The 14043-nt window shown below is 37.6% G+C and overlaps 1 long non-coding RNA gene across 1 annotated transcript in view; it reads right to left on the bottom strand.

The window, feature by feature from the left end:
- Window positions 1–14043, bottom strand: part of LOC113998262 — an 80918-nt gene that overhangs the window by 58569 nt on the left and 8306 nt on the right. Inside the window, exon 3 of the long non-coding RNA XR_005562419.1 lies at window positions 13538–13680. This is a non-coding gene — a long non-coding RNA (uncharacterized LOC113998262). The remainder of the gene's footprint in view (window positions 1–13537; window positions 13681–14043) is intronic.

The following is a 14043-nucleotide window of genomic DNA, read 5'->3' on the forward strand; positions in this document are numbered from 1 at the left end:
GAATGGGTGTTCATTTGAAGGTCTTGTGAGGAATTCAGCAACTGAAACATTGAGGAGTATTTCCTGGGAAGGTACCAAATACCTTCACCGCAAAGTGATGAGCTGATTTTCACTGTGCAAAGCAGGGAATGGGAGCTCATAAGGGTTTTGAAGCCTTTAAGTGTTTTGGTTCTGCAATCTCTAACCACATTAAGACCTTGTTCACACTCCTTTCAAGATCTGTAACTTAAGATGTAATTGCAGTCTAATATAGAGCACCAGAGAAGGTAGAATAGAGGATAAAGTCTGGAAACACATTTGAAAGTAAACCAAGAGATATGGACAACCTATACACCATTGGATATAAGTTAGAAGTAAAATCCCTTGTGCCTGAACCAAACTTCTTTGCTTGCATAAGGATTTCTATAGGATTGCTAGCCACACCAGTAATCAGCTGTTTGCATATCTAGAACAAAACACCAGGCAATTGCTGAGCTGTTATTTTAGTCATGGTTTATTCACTGTTATGTAACTGATGCAGCCTGGAAAGACAAATATCTTATGAAATACTGTATTAATTGACCATGAGTTTCAAAGTTCTCTTTGAAAACAGAATGTTGCCTATCATTTCATAGTTTTAAAGTATATATATCAAGCCTTACTCCATTAAGAATATTTTTTCAGATATTTTGTAATTTGTCTGGTAAGTCCACAGATCTTTAATAAAATATTTCAAACTGCCATTTATGAAATTATAGTTTTATCTATGTTTTTTTTTTTCAGCAGTGCAAAATCACATTCAAATACTATGCTCTTTTAATTAAGAGTTTGCCCCACAGAAGACCCAGGCAAAGCATGTCTGAAGCATTCCCAATACAGAACCTTTAAGAAAAAAACCTACCAAATTGTGTGGCCAACTAGATGGCTTTACAAATGAAATCAAGATATTGGATGTAGATTTCATTATTATTGTGTTTAAATTAAGATTGAAATGCCATGCAACTGAAATCAAAATCAGAAGCAGAGCAGGGTATTGTTAGGTTTCTGAATATTAAATGCAATCCAAAGGTAATAGTACTTAGAGATTTTTCACATACAAACAGATTTATGGAAAAACCATTTGCTCATTGAACTTCAGGAGCCTGGGTGGTTTCTTCTGTGAATAATCAAATAAGTTAACTCAGGCAGCTTCTCTGATTCAGTGCTACAGACATACAGGATTTATATATAAAGGCCTACTTTTTCAAAAGCGAGTAGCTTTACCATAAATGTCATTTAAGATAATGAGAAAAAATATAGTGCTAAAAAGAAGAGTTCTCAGTGTTCATAGCTGATAAAAACGGTAACTCAGCAATTTTCAATGCGTTGGTAATAAATTTTGCTTTCACATTTGCATACATGAGAATTAAGTTAAGGGCAGGAGTAATTTATTTTACAAATTTGTTCCTTTAAGTATTTCAACTTTATAATTTTATGAAAATGTTTCTATTAATTTGAAGTTCCTGAAGAGCTTTTTTCAGGTTAGAAAATTCCCTCAGTTGTTTTTCAGGATCTCTGATTACTTTAAGTAATCTGCTGCCTCAGTAAGAGCAGAAAGTTTATTAACACAATTTTCTTGTGATAGCTTTTCAAAACTTAGTATTTATGTGAGCTTATATGTTAAGAAAAAAAGTGAAAATGTACTGAAAATTTTAGGGGCCCTAGGGCCTTCTCTAAGTGCATAATGTCTGTTCCCTGCTTCGGAGTCACAAGAATGCTAAATGAGAGGAGACGGAAATCCCTTATTTCAGGAAAGAAAAAAAACCAAAACCCCAAACCAGCCACCCCCTCTTAAAATACCAGATCATGTCAAAACTGTGGGAAGAGGTTTCAGTTGCTATCACCTGTGGTTTTATATTCATATTCTGCTTGCCAGTGTTTTGGGTAGTATTCTGAAGCTGAGCTTTGATCCTTTAAGGACCTCCTATCCCCTAGGCTCAGGTTTGATTCGGTATTGGAAGTGCCAGGACAGCAGCTGCTCCAAGAGCAATCTGGATGAAATTTCACAAGAGCAGCTTTTCCTGCAATATTTTAAACCAATCTCAATTGAGAAAAGTAGGGAGAAAATAAAAAAGATAAACACAGAAATCAGACAGAGTAAAACCTGGAAGGGGAATGTGGAAAGCAGAATGGGAGCTAGGAAATACACACGTGTGGAAGGACTAAGGAACCAAATGGGGAAACTGAGAGAAACATTTGGAAAAAAATCTGAGGAGCAGAAGGCTGACAGAGGAGGCAAAATCTGTGAGGGGGAAAAAGCAAAGAGGAGTAACAGACAAGCACAGAGAGGAATCAAAAAATAGCTTTGAAAGAGGCAGGGGAAGGACAAAGGGCAGAGAGACAACAACCAGCACCCTGAAAAAAAAAATTGCAAGACAAAGAGATGGTGAGGAAGGTAAATTGTAAACAGAGATCCAAAAGGAAGACAAAAATTTTACAGAGTGAAAGCTCAACTTATAAAGCTTCACAAAGTTTACAGGAAATTAGTTTTGGGGAAAGTCCAGGTTGACAGAGCTTCTGTTCATAGCAACCCCCAAAAATAAACACCCAGCCTATTGGAACGGGTAAGGGGGACATGGCATATCTACTGCTTTCTCTCAGTGAGCAGCGCAATCTCCTCCTTTCATACCCTGCTTTCAGAACAGGAGGAACAAACAGGCAAAACATAATTTACAGTCTTGGTTTATCTGTATCCACTGCCCATCTGCTGACTCGAACCACAGCAGAATTTGTATGTGTGCATTCAGAGAGACGGCTGTCATTAGACCAATGAAGTTAACCGATGTATAAAAGCCAGGATCAGATCAGTAATAAAGTTTACACTTCATTATGGATGTCAAAATCCTTGCTGATTTTTTTTTTCCACGAGTATCTAGTTCACTGAATTTCACAAGCAAAACCATCTCTAGCCAACATTCAGGAATTGGTTACTTGGAAGCTACAACATTCAGGATTGAAATATAAAAACAGATATTTCCTTAATAAATTTACAGAAATATAAAAACTGGACATATTAATCTACATCTCTGTATTCATGCCTGTAAAATTATTAGATTCTTGTCTCATCAAATTTACATTGTAGAATCTGAATACAGTATGATTAGGCATTATTTTAACAACTACACTACAATACAATTTAAAATAAAATGGCCCTTTATATTGCACTAATATCAGTGTTTTAAATAACAAAGGGTACTTTTTTTTTAAATAAAAGAAAGGATTAGCATTTAGTTTCAATCAGTATAAGCAATGCTGTACCAGTTGGTGTCTCAAAGATTCAGGATTTTATTAATATTCCAGAGATGCATTTGTGTTGCCTCTGGGTACACTGAAAAGCCACTTAAACTGCACTTAAAGCAGCACTACAGGATCAAATTGATGTGCATCAACCATTTACAATAAAACTTGATTATTATAAAGGCATACATATTTGCATAATTACATGTTTGATTTTTTGATAATGCAGCATACACTACAAAATGTTGCTTCATGTAGAAAGGCATCGTCAAAAAGCACCATCTGCTGTAGTGTTTAATGCACTGCAATGTTTGAAAAATTCTGAAGGTAGATTTGTGCAAATCAAAGGGGAAAGGAAAGGAGTTCTGTTAGAACAAGGGACTTAGGGCTGGAGGAGGGGATATGGTACAGTGTGGACCTTTTGTTACGCTGTCGTCTGTTTCTCTCTGGCTATTTTTAAATAAAATTCTCAGGGGAGAAAAGTAAAAGATGACAGAGCAGCACATCCTACGATCCACAGAATATAGGATTCAGAACTTGAGAGCATTTGGCATAAACACATTTTTGATGTTTTCACTCAAATTCAGTATCTAATATATGCAATGAAGGAATCATAATAGGAAAGAAAGCAAACTTCAACAAGAATGAATCTTTTTAAAGGAATCTCTACTAAGCATCACAATAGCATAAAAGGCACAGAACTTGAAAGTAACAATATCTCCATATTTGCTCAATTTAAAAGGAGAAGACCACTGTTCTTCAGTAATATATGACCATAAACCCCAACGGGAGCCCAGTGGGTTCAGGAAGTCTGATGCTAAGATTGCAGAAGGAAAAGTGTATCATTGATTATGAGAAAAAGTAAGCACTTCTAGACTCAGAACTGTTAGCCCAGAGTTCTTGTATCCTAAAAATATGCATCATTCTGATTAGCACTTCATGTCGATCATTTTAATACCTGAGGCTGTTTTTCAAAGTGGATTTTGAGAAAGACATTAATCAAATGTAGTTGTAGCTGTTTGTAATATTCTGCCATCCTGAGGAGTTTGTATACACGCATCCAGAACACACACACACACAAAAGCATAATCTGTGGCTTTCTCCAAGTCTGTTGCTGCCTCTGAGCTATGCTGTGAACATTTTTGGACATTGTGCTGAGTAGCAAAGCACAGCATAGAGCCAAGACTGGGAAGATCTGGCAGGAAAGTCAATAGGCATGTATTAGCCTGTTGCTTCGCAGTAGGAGCTCATTCCTTCACAAATTGGCCTTTGGTAAGCAGTGTGATTCATTGCTCAGGGACTGGATTACAAGCTGGAAACCAGCTGAAAGAACTTGGGCAACTCATTTCACTTCCCCATGCTTTCCATTTTCCTTCCTCCTGTTTTTCACATCATGTTAGTTGAAAATTATAGAACTCTTCAGGGCAAGGACTTTTTCATAATACAAATTTCCAGCATGTTGGGTATTAAACAAGCTTTTATCTCCATGGGCACCTCAAGGTATACTAGGATACAAACAACAGTTGAATTATATGCTGTACGTGGGATAAATACCAAGTCAATTAAAAAGCATCTTTAACAACACAATCTGACTATAAAGTCCAGCAGTTAAGAACAACATCTGTCTCCAAGACATATTCTACAGTCCAGTGACATAAAAGAGCTTCAGAAACAGATGAAATTTTGTCCAGACACCTGAAGGAAGAATGTGGTGGTGTATGCATGAATGCAAACATCTCAAACCTTCTGTGCCTGAGCAACAACAGCTTGTATATAGATTCATTGAAAGCAAAGGGATGGCCATAGAGCTTCAAGCCCTAAAGTTGCACTGCTGGTCTTTTAGGTTATGCTACATCTGGACTATAATAAATTTACATTCCCATCAAGAAAATAACCACTGTTGTATAGTTATGAGACAGATTTTGTTTCACGTTATGAGGCAGAATGTGCTTGAGTCCTCTATTATGCATAGGATTATTAAATATCCAGGTTCCTTACCCTGACTTATCAGGTACAACTATAGCTTAGCATCAGAGATGCCGAACACCCACACTGTCATTGACTTACATCAGCACTGTGAAATCCAGTGCTTCTGAGAAATCAAATCTTTTGTGTGTCATGCAGAAAAGTATGAAATATTTTTTTAAATAGCCAACATCTTGTTGTGTGTACATAGTTAACAAAAACTCAGAAATATTTATCTGTTGATATTTTTGCCCATACCCACAATTTACTGAGTTGAACTGGACTGCAATATGATGCAGTGTCATTCCCTTTGCCTCTGTCTGCACTTGAAGCAGAAACTGTATGGTTTCTTGCTCATCAGGTACCCATACTGAAAAGATAATGTTGTATTTATAGCACGAGATTGAAAATAGACCCAAATTATAACAAAGCCTCAAAGACGTATGCATTTCTTTCCCACTAAATTATCCAAGTGCATTTTGTCATAGTGCCCAAAAAGGAAACAAAACCAGCCAGGCAGATACAAATCTTTAGAAACAATGAGTTTCCCTTTTGTGCCTTAATATTCTGCTCTTGAGCTTCTCTAACAAAGTCTGCACTAATCATTGCTGGAATCAGCACAGCAGTGACTACTAAGCAAAGTCTTTTTCTCCACCCTCTCTGCACTAGGCAGACAGGGGTTTTCATTACATATATCATTTTCAACTTGCTGCAGTGATTCCACAAAGACAGGAGGATTTAGAAAGCTAATGAATGGGGGTGGGGAGCAGGCTAGAGTTGGAGCTTCAGTGCTAATATTTAAGGCTAGATACTATGAGTGGCTTCATACACGAGGCACTGCCACCGATTTTATTTTCATTGCATGGCACTGACAGACTTTGACAGCAAAATCATTCATCTCAAGTTAATAAATCAAAGTAAGAAGTGGGGGTGGGGAGATTTTTTTTGTTTGAGCATTTATTGCTACAGGATTTAGGGCAAAGTTTACTGGTCATTGCCTTGCCCTGGTTGTTACTGTGCTGCAATGACAGCAAAATTATTTATCTTTTAGTTGCTAATTAAGAAGAGAAGAAGAATAGGTTTGGTCTGAATATAATACAGCATCTAGGGACCATTTGCTACATCCTAATGACATGCCATAGATGCTCTAACTCAGTATATCTACAAGTCACTTGCTGATTTATTATTAGGAAAAAATTTCATCTTGCAACTTAACTGACATAAAGTTAACATTTTATAAATAAGATTAACCTGAATGAGAAAACAACATTCCGCTTCCTCTCCCAAGGTGAAAAGATTACATCCCTTTCCAAGCTCTGCTCTAGCACAGAACGCTCCATTTCACTGACATCAGTACCCTTGCTACTGTTCAGCAGTTTGGACCATCTAACCCACCTTTTGCAGACATGTCATCAATATTGTCTGCCACTTGGGAGAACAGGCTATACTGACTACAAAATACCGGTTCTATAAATCTGATAATTTTAATGACAAACCAGGATATTTTAGGCTTTCTTGTCCCTGAAGAAACAAGAACAATTGCAGACTAATTGCAAACCCATTAAGGACCTTAGAGTTATAAGTTGTGAATATAATTTCTTTCTCTTAAAGGAAGAAAACAAAACAAACAAAAAAAAGAATTTTCTGGTTCTTACCTCTCTACATAATAACTTAGGATGTGGGTGAAGCTGTTAATTCAGATTTGAGTGATGAATTATGACTTCCACTTTCTCAAGTCATAGCTGTCACCAGATCCTACTCAGCTGCCTCTTTCAATGACCCATGTTCATTGGCATGTCAGGCAGAGGGGGAAGAAAGTGGTGAACATCACAGAACACAGGCACATGGCCAATCACAAGTAGCTTTGATCCTTGGTGGATGTTCTCTTTAATATTCATAGAAATTAATAAACACTAGTTGTAGTCAGTGGCCCCACTTCAGCAGCAATTCCCTTCTTAAATGCAAAATTTTGGACAGTTGAGAAGCTTCAAGGTATGGTACAGACTTTGAGAAGTTGTTCTCCACATTGACCACACTAATCTACTCTGTGGCAAGTGGACACTGTCCAAAGAACTGAATGGAAACTACATAGATTAGTTAATGCCTTTTATTTTACGCTTAGGGACAGACTATTCCTGCTGTAGTAGGAATATATATAGCAACTATATCCTGCTACCAGTGCTCAGTTAATAGGCTTCTGTAGTGAATAACATCATGTGCTCTGTCAATTATTAATAATGAGACAAGCATTTTCACATCAGAACGCTGCCTTGTAACATGACGAGCCTGTATCTTATGAATGTATCAAAGCTCGGTCTTATAACATTACTAGTTTACTAAACAAACTTTGAACAAGATTTATTACTCACTCTGCTGAGTCCTAATTTTTGTGAATATTGTAAATAGAAAACTGTCTCTTTATTGTCAAGATTTTTACAATATGGTTTATACTTTAGGTGCTTGATTTACTGCTACATTTCATTTATTCTAACACATCATTGATCCCCTGTCTCATACATCCGATTTAGTTACTTTTTTATTGTATAATTTCTAGGCAACAGTGGCTATCCAGGACAGAAACAGCTAATGGATCTAATTTGATTTTGCCCTCATACCAGCAGAAGTTCACTTACTAGTTCACTTACTCAGAATTCATTGATCACTCAAAGGTCTTCTGGGATTGTGAAATCTCATTCTCAGTGTCTTTTCCAATTGTCAAAGCACAGACTCAATACCACATCTGACATCCTTGCAGCCTGCCTAGTTCTGCATAACACAGCAGTCAACCACGGGGTTATAGTCAATGATGGGACTCTCATAAAGGATGACAAGGCTAAATCTTACTGACTTCAGACATGGAAAACAGGTAGATCCTTCTGAAAGGTGGGTTTGCTGATGATAAGCAAGGGGCAGCCCAGTGACAGCTATATCTTTGACAAGGAAAAGGAAGAACTGGATAAGGATGATTAGAAACAAAAAAGGTAGATATTAAAGGAAGAAGAAAATACAGAAGGAGTTTTACATAAAGATCCATAGGTCTAAAATCAAAGAACTTGCTACACTTAGCACAGCAAGATGATTGAATTCCTTTATCTGTGGCTTACTGTTCCCAGTTAAAACACAAGATACTGTCCTGTGCACAGCCCATTCAGTTCAATGGCAAGACAGCAAGCCTTGTGGAGGGTACTGCCAGAACAATAATCACTTTTAAAGTGGTTGTAAAGATCTTCTAGTCACTAAGTGCACACAAAGAGGCTAGAGGAGGTTAATGAAACTTCAAGAAGTGTTTATGTGCAGTAAGGTTACTTCATCTTGAGTTTTTGAGAGCAGATAAGGTGGAAAAGAAAGATATTGGGAAGGTGGATGACATTTAAAAAAAAGCAGTATTAAAGTCCTCCATTACAAGAATAAAGATGACTGTTTTGTCAACAGAAAACACATTTATCTTCATCTGGGAGACACAACTGATAGTTCCTGTTACCCAAGGGAATTCTGAACCTTGAGCTAATCTGTGCACCTACTGCACAATTTTGCAAACATGGATCAATATTTAGGCTACCGGTTTTGGAACAAAGGCATTACCAAAAATGAGTTTCTTTCACAGAAACAAACATTAGAATCAGAACAGACACGCTTTAATCACAAATTGTTTTCTGAACACATTTGCCAGTCTCATTTCAAACTGTTTGAGCACCTGAGCTTCCATTTTCCCTCTCTGGAAAGTATTCACCATCCTAAATGTAGCCAGCTATGCTGGGTAACTTTGCTCTGGTAGGCATTGTTTATTTTGTCCTTTCTTTGCTGGTCCTTTGGAGGACATGAAAATATTTTTCTTCCTATGTACTTGAAACCCATCCACAATCATCAGCTGCTACATCTTCTTTTCATAATCTTGTTTATATTCAAATAGGCACTACTGTTGTTGTGCTCCATCAAGAGACTTGGTCAATAGTTCCAGAAAGATAAAAGTAACAGGGGAAAACAGTGGGGAATCACATTCTCAATAACATCATATTTAGAATCCCTTAGTTGTCTTGCAGACTATGATACTTGCATTTAGAACTGCTGGCTTATTTCAAAAGGAATTTTATTTAAACAAAATGAAAGCATAGCTTCTGAGGCAAGAACTGAAGCCTTGGAACAGAGGGGGGGTGATCCTGTACTTAACATTGCCACTCAGAGCTGTGATCTCTCACTATTCTGCTACAAACATCCTGTGCAGCCTCAGTTGAGTTGCTTTGGGTCTTTTTGTGGCTTAATCCCCAATCTTTGAGACAACTATGACTTAGACTCCCTATCTCACAGGCACACAGTGAGGATAAATGCATTAAAGAAGAATTAATATATCACAATATAGTGATAGGAATTCAATACCCTGCATACAGAGTAATTTATCTTTTTGTCTCCTGGATCAAGTATAGTTTCTACGTGTGTGCAACAGTAAAAGCCTAATCTATTAATATATAAAGAAACCAAATAATCTCCATCGCTGCATTCCTGTATATGAAACCATGAACAGAAACATAAACCTGTAGGTGTAGAGTGGAAATGCTAGAGCAGAAAAGAACAGAATTTTTTCCTTAATTACAATGGGCTTAAGACAAGGATAGGAACCACAAGCTAGACATATATAAAGAAATCTGTTCATTCCACCAGAATAAATGAAAAAACACAACAAAACCAAACAACCACACAACAAATTCATATATAAACTAGATATACAAGTATTTAGATGTATTTTAAAAAAGGAACTCCTTAATGTTATCTTGTGTAAGGAATACACTATAATTTACTAGCATATAAATTATATAAAGTTCCCAGGATGAAACCTCCATATTTCTTTTTCCAGACTACTCTCCCTATAAAGTAGCTTTATTAGAGTTTAGCAATGTTAGGAAAAAACAAAGGTAATGTCTATAGTTCCCATTAAAAACCAAATCATACATTTTACAGTGATTATAGAGTAGTATACTATAAAAAATGAGGTTCCACCAAGTATTCAAAATTATGGATTTATTCAGACTCCCAGAGAAAAATCAAACTTGTAAATTGTGTAGATTATATATCCAATAAAATATTTATTGTTGCACAATGTATATTGTTAACTGTGTTGACTACTTTTCACCAAGGTGTCAGAGAAATGAAAAATTAACCAGTGCAGAATATAAAATAGTTTTTTTCAAGTCCTAGAGCTAGTTCACAAGCATACAAAACAGATTGCATTCAGAGCAGTAATATAGAAATTCTTCAGTGGAGAAGACACTAGAGCTGAATACCTGACAGCAGAACAAAACAGAGAACAGCATTAAAGCCTTGTAGTTGAGGTGCTGCATGCAAATGCAGGAAGACCTGAATTAGTAATACTGAAGGTCTAGCTAACGTAGACAGTGGCTGTGTCAATGAATGTTTTAATGACATCTCACTAGTTTAAGGACTAACAAGTGCATACATGCAGCCTGATAGAATTCTGGAAGTTCAGTGAATATGTGATCTAAAATCTCTTTGGGTTTACAAAAACAAGTGAATATTTGAATATCCTCCTTCTCTGCAACTTCCTAAACTGACCTACGAAAATCACACATGTGGTTTGAGCACATGTTCTTGTTTTCAGCATTAATCATCATCATCACTACCAACCAACCCCCCACTGGCTTTTTCAAAATTTATTATTTTTCAAAATTTACATGAATATTTATTTAAACTTCAGCTACAGGGCACCAAATGGTCATCATCCTATGAAAGGAAAAATTTAATAAAAAATAAAAATATATAAAATCCTCTAGTTATTTTGCATCTTAATGCTGTGACTTCAAATGTACCTCTTTTATCTTCTTCATTTTGAGATGACCTATAGAACTTCCCAATGGAGGATAAGGATAAGAGGTAGGCTGGCAACACCAGAGAGGGCTGGACCCAGACTGTTGCTCCAGCCGTGCTGCACAGAAGGGCATTTCTGACCTGACCTGGCCATTCACAAATTATAGTGGGTAAAAAAATAAATACACAAATACTCTGGAATGAGGACTTTCATCCTTGCCCTTGGTGTCTCTATTTCAGCTTCTCCTCTTCCAGCCTTTAGCACAGACCACACTAGGCTTGAAGTGCAATTGCACACTCAGAGTGAGCACGTGCCAGCCTGACAGAATGTCGAGTTCAACCCTATTCTGTAGCTATGGCCCAGCCGGACCCAAACTCCTGCCCATCCTCTTCCTGAGGAGCACATTCCTCAAGCTGGGGGCAGGGATGCTCTGGGCCAGGCTGGAGGAAGAGCCAAAATATGTTCTACCTCATTCTCCACAGCTCTCCTCCTCCCTGAAGCACTGCAGTGCTGATGGCTGGGCAGGAAAAGCAGCTGCCTCACAGGGTTTGGGATTTAACAGACAGCCATCTTTCTCCTCTCACTCTAACTGGTCTCACTCCTTGATATTAAATGGTACTAAATGCAACATATTTGCCAGCGAAAGTTTGCTGAATATTTCAGAATTAGTTGTCCTAAAGAAAGTGGTCCCTAGGTTACACTAGTTCATGTTAAAAGAAACATTACTTCAGTAAGCCCTTGGAGACGTGTGCTGGCTTTTTTAGCCCAGCCACACAGCAGCCCCAGATCTCACTTTTTGAAGGGGAGGACAAAACAGGTGGAATTATTTGAAAAATTCAGGTTATATGCTCTCTTAGAATCTTAGAGTTCCTGTATTTTTAAATGCCTTTTCTGTCAGCACTTGACATCTGCACATTTTCAAAATCTTTTTCGATTTACACTGAAGCAGCTGGATTATGCAATCAGACAGCATGAACTCAGTGCAAAGCACTGCTATTGTCTGCTTGTTCCTGGTGTGCAAGGCAGGAGAGGGGAGCACACATACACTTGGATGAGATGAACCCTATTCCAACATCTTTCTGCTTAGAGAGATTACAGCTTGTAGTCCCACTGTGTACCTGCAGGATGGTGGGGCCAGATCCAAAATCTGGATGTCTAAAACTTCCTAAATCAATGCTTGAGATGCCCAAAAAACAACCTGTTGTGAAATTCAGACTGTGAGGAAGCTTTTTTGAGACCAGTCAAAGCTTCAGCACACTAACTCCAGGTTCCCATTTTAAGAAATCCTGGATTAGAACCAACCCCACCTTGATATTTAAATGCACTTTGGAGCAGAAAAGGTGAACAGGTCTGGACAGTTGCACAAATGGGCAGGCAGCAGCTGGGCAGGAGCATCCATTCCACCCTACTGACTTTCTGTTGTGGAAAGAACTTCACTGCTGAGGATAAAGATGAGCAAAGCACAGGAAAGTTGTAGCTTTTTATATACACAAAGCAAAAGGATTAAAACCACCATGTAGAACAAAGATTTACAATGGATCAGCCACACATCTCGGTAGAAGGAACAAAGGTTTTATAAAAGAATAAATGAAAAAATTATATATTTCTTGAGACTATAGACAGCCCTAGAGACTTCTAAGTATTAGTCAGACCAAAGGCTGCCAGATGCTTCCAGAGCTCTGGCAGCTCGCTGGGGAGCTCGGGCCTTTCCAACAGGGCAAGATAGGTCAGCTGGAGACTAAAGGGTACAGAGCTCCCCAGAGAAAGACTTTTTTGTTGTCTTTGGTTTTAAATATTTTTCCTTCATAAGACATGGTCTGAGGTTCCATTATGTTATCTACTTAGAGATTTTATTACAGGGAAATTGGTGACATTTTTTTCTTTCTTTTGACTATTTGCCTCACTTGAAGAGTTTTTGCAAAACCCTGATATCCAGTTAACTGTGGCTAGCCCGTGTTAGCAAACAACACTCTGCAAGCTTTGTCTTTAGCAAAGTAACTCAGGGCATCAGCCAGAGGAGCCTTGATTCCTATCTTCCATAAATTCTTTCTTTTTTCCCACTCATTTCCCAAAGTAAAGGAAACTAGTAGATGAATTATTTTTTTTTCACCTTTCCTCAAAATTCTTTATAGTTTAGATTTTAAAATCTGAAGATCAAAACTTACTTCCCATTTCCATACAAAAGTACAGTGAGGTGGAACATTTAGATAACTATTGACAAGAAAGAATTTACCGTCAATAAATGCCTTTATCATGCCTTTCTTAACTCCAGCAGAATCCTCTCCAGCCCCAAGAAGTTTTAAGCATGTGTCACCTGCTCATGCCCATGACACTACTGCAGCCATGTAAGCTGAACTGATCTCAGTAAAAAGTGCTTTAGGCACATTATATGACTTTACTTCTCTATGTTTTTTGGCCTCTCATTAAGCGATACCAGACAAAAGCTGCCCAAATAAAAAATATCCAAAACAACATTTAAAGTCAAATTCTCATACTTACTTTGGACTACTTGTTTGAAGCAACAGGAATGGTTGTATGGGCAGTTCACGGACTAAGAGTCGGACGTTATATGCAGCCAGAAACACAGTTCACTTTTGTGACTGTCTATTCTCCAGGGAGCACTAGCAGGTGATGACAGAGGTCTGTGCAAAAGAGAAGTTCGTTATTTTAAAGCCTAAGAAAAAACTCAAGTAAATGCAAAGCCAGAAGGTAGGGCTGCCTTTCATTAGGAAAAGACACAACACACCACTGCAAAAACACCCCTTATTTTCATGTGAATGCAGCCATGAAGCACACCTACAACTCCCAGTGAGGTTCAGAGCTCTGTGTCAGAGGCAGTGCTACCAGAAGCAACAGTTTATTCCCTCTGATTTATTCAGTTCAGAAAAAATGTATTACTTTCTTCATTGCTCCATTTGTTTTTTAAAGTGGTATAAATCTTCACAGATCAGTGAGAAATTTAATTAAGATACTATACAAAGTGCTTATCTTTGGAAAAGCAAGAA

The sequence above is a fragment of the Pipra filicauda genome, unplaced genomic scaffold, assembly GCF_003945595.2.
Source record: "Pipra filicauda isolate LSUMZ 115617 unplaced genomic scaffold, ASM394559v2 scaffold135_size2527700_pilon, whole genome shotgun sequence".
NCBI lineage: Eukaryota > Metazoa > Chordata > Aves > Passeriformes > Pipridae > Pipra > Pipra filicauda.